The 3,225-nt window shown below is 41.6% G+C and overlaps 1 long non-coding RNA gene across 1 annotated transcript; it reads right to left on the bottom strand.

The window, feature by feature from the left end:
* Nucleotides 1-584: 584 nt before the first annotated feature.
* LOC126625243 (uncharacterized) lies at nucleotides 585-1,720 on the bottom strand. Its single transcript, XR_007624361.1, has 3 exons — nucleotides 1,278-1,720; nucleotides 1,097-1,194; nucleotides 585-921 (listed from the first exon to the last, which is right to left on the bottom strand). It is a non-coding gene; the product is annotated as an uncharacterized LOC126625243 (long non-coding RNA).
* Nucleotides 1,721-3,225: the final 1,505 nt, after the last annotated feature.

The raw sequence follows: 3,225 nt of genomic DNA on the forward strand, positions 1-3,225 counted from the left end.
GCTTCACCCACAAAGCTTCACCTAAAAAGCTTCACCCGAAAAGCTTCACCTCCAAAGCTTCACCCACAAAGCTTCACCTAAAAAGCTTCACCCAAAAAGCTTCACCCGAAAAGCTTCACCTCCAAAGCTTCACCCACAAAACTTCACCTAAAAAGCTTCACCCAAAAAGCTTCACCCGAAAAGCTTCACCTCCAAAGCTTCACCCACAAAGCTTCACCTAAAAAGCTTCACCCACAAAGCTTCACCCAAAAAAAAACTTCACCCGAAAAGCTTCACTTAAAAAAGCTTCACCTACAAAGCTTCACCTAAAAAAGCTTCACCTAGAAAGCTCCCTCTACATACTTTCATCTACAAAGCTTCACCATCAAAGCTTCAACACCAAAGCTTCACCTACAAAGCTTCAACACAAAACCTTGCTCCAAATAAACAAATTTTGTTCACAAAACCCAAGATGCCCTTGAACTTGTACAAAAACACTTGGGTAAACATAAACATTTTTTGTTTTACACCCACAAGGGCCCAAAATTTTCCTTCTTATTTATTCACTTATATATGTTCCCAAACATATTATAATAGATCCAACAACAAGCCAAAGTCCCAAGTTTCATAATGGACAAAAGTACAAGCAATTCATCAATAATGAAGGTGCTACAAAAATTGGAATCTGCCCCAAAATAGAAATCCAACCCAAGAGACTTTTTCTCTCTCTCCCTCTTCCGCCTCCTTTCATCTATCAAATTTCTGCAACCTCTGCTCTTCTCCAATGGAGCTGAATTTTGGACACCCTATAGTTCTTGAGCATATGAACAACTTTCAAGAAGGAACCATTTCTGTTTGAGCGACGGAAATTAAAGTGTTGAAGCTCCAAACATGACAGTCGGATTCTTGCAGATTTCGAAGCTGCTGTGATGTTTCGAAGATCTGGAAATATTTAACCATTAGTTCATTCTGAATTTTTGATATGTTATGAAAGAGACGATGAGAAACAACTTCAATGAAGAAAGCATGCCGATCTGAACAATAGAAAATGGAGTTTCGAAGCTCACAACAAATCTGACGGGTTGACAGAAAAATAATAACCAGTCATTCATCATACCTGGATTTCTGGAGTTATACTGCTCCGAGGGATCTCATATTTGGATATGTTGTAGTTCACGAGCTGAGGAACAACTTCAATGAAGAAAGCATACCGATCTGAACAAGAGAAAATGGAGTTTCGAAGCTCACAACAAATCTGACGGGTTGACAGAAAAATAATAACCAGTCATTCATCATACCTGGATTTCTGGAGTTATACTGCTCCGAGGGATCTCAAATTTGGATATGTTGTAGTTCACAAGCTGAGGAACAACTTCGATGAAGAAAGTATGTTGATCTGAACAAGAGAAAATGGAGTTTCGAAGCTCACAACAAGTCTGACGGATTAACAGAACATTGATGAACAGTTACTCATCATACTTGAATTTCTGAAGTTGTACTACTCCGATGGATCTCAAATTTGGATATGTTGTAGTTCACAAGATAAGGAAAAACTTTCATGAAGACGACTTGGCAATCTGAGCTATAGAGAAAGGTGTTATCTTGCATCCACTCAGGCTGATTAGTGGAAACGAAAAGCAATTCCACCAAAGAAAAGATGAAAAAGAGAGAAAAGCTACTAATTGCACTTGATCTTGTCTAGTCAATAGCATGCAGCATCAAACACACAAAAGTTGGAAATATTTTTAGATAAAGCATATACGAATGTGTGACATCGAAACAAGGATTCGTTACTTTGACAAATTAGTAACACGCGAGACACCTCATTCGGCAACTCTCTTCGCCTGAAGACTTGGGGGACTCCCACCATATGCTACTGCACCTTGATACTCGGCAGTCTCACAACCACTCAGTGACTTGGATTTTTCAAGTCTCCAACCGAGAAGTTTTCCTCACTCGGGAAATTAAGGGAACACTACCTCAAACTACATGCTTCACTCACAAAGCTTCAACAATACAGGTTTCAACAAAAGCAAAAATTCAAAGAACTTTATGAAGAAGGCTTTGGTGTATTTAACACAATATGTTGAAATGAAGCAAAGCTTATTTATTAATATTTTCGATAAGCCACAAATATGTACATATGCATGAGTCAAAATAAACAAACAAAAGGGAGCCTTCACAAAGGTTGCTTAGGGGAAGTCTCAGCAGTCGGTAGAGCCCCAGAAAGAGAAAGCACCGGAGGGTGGTTATCCGGAGCCTCAGTACTTGACAAAACCCCAGAAGGAGGAGGCATTGGAGGTTCATCATTTGAAGCTTCATTACCAGGTACAACCCTAGAGGACGAAGGCAATAAATGCCTTTGGAACAAACCCACAAACCGCTGATGATCAAGTAAAACCTTACCATCAGATTCCTTCATCTGGTCAAGCTTCCTCTTCATGTTTGTAGCATAGTCATGGGCGAGCCGGTGCAACTGCTTATTCTCATGCTTGAGCCCTCTAATCTCCTGTTTGAGACTCATCACTTCAGCAGCCAATGATTCAACTTAGCGGGTTCTAGCAAATAGGCGTTGGGCCATATTAGACACAGAACCTGCACACTGAACACTAAGAGCCAGAGAGTCCTTAACAGCCAACTCATCAGACCGTTTGGAAAGTAGTCTGTTATCTTTGGGAGTGAGAAGGTTCCTGGCCACCACTGCAGCGGTCATATCATTCTTCATCACAGAATCCCCAACGGTAAGAGGACCAGTAGGGGATATGAAGGATGGGCGCCATATGTTGTCTGGAGAAGGCGTGGCTGTCTCTTCTCCAAGGTTCAAGTCAAAACGACGGTCGGAGGGTCCAGATATTTTCAAATGTGTTGAAGAAGGAATAGGTCAGACAAATCAAGATCTTAGAAATGCAAGAAATGAGCTTCTACTGGTAGAGATTCAAGTGTGCTGTGGAACTTAATGCCAGCCTCTATAAAAATCTGCACTCGACTGAGCTTCAGAAATCGAAGAGGCGTTTGCTTTCTCAAAAGCTGGGTTGCTCAGAGACCACGAGGGCCGATCTCAGAAATCGAAGAGGCGTTTGCTTTCTCAAAAGCTGGGCTGCTCAGAGACCACGAGGGCCGATCTCAGAAATCGAAGAAGCACCTGCTTTTTCAGCCTCGTCAGCACCTGTCACATGCACACTCAGCTTTGCGGAAATTACGGGCAATCTGTCGAAGATTTCTGGTGAAGTAGAAAGCACGTGAATC

This window comes from Malus sylvestris, chromosome 6 (genome assembly GCF_916048215.2).
Source record: "Malus sylvestris chromosome 6, drMalSylv7.2, whole genome shotgun sequence".
In the NCBI taxonomy this organism is placed as follows: Eukaryota; Viridiplantae; Streptophyta; class Magnoliopsida; order Rosales; family Rosaceae; genus Malus; species Malus sylvestris.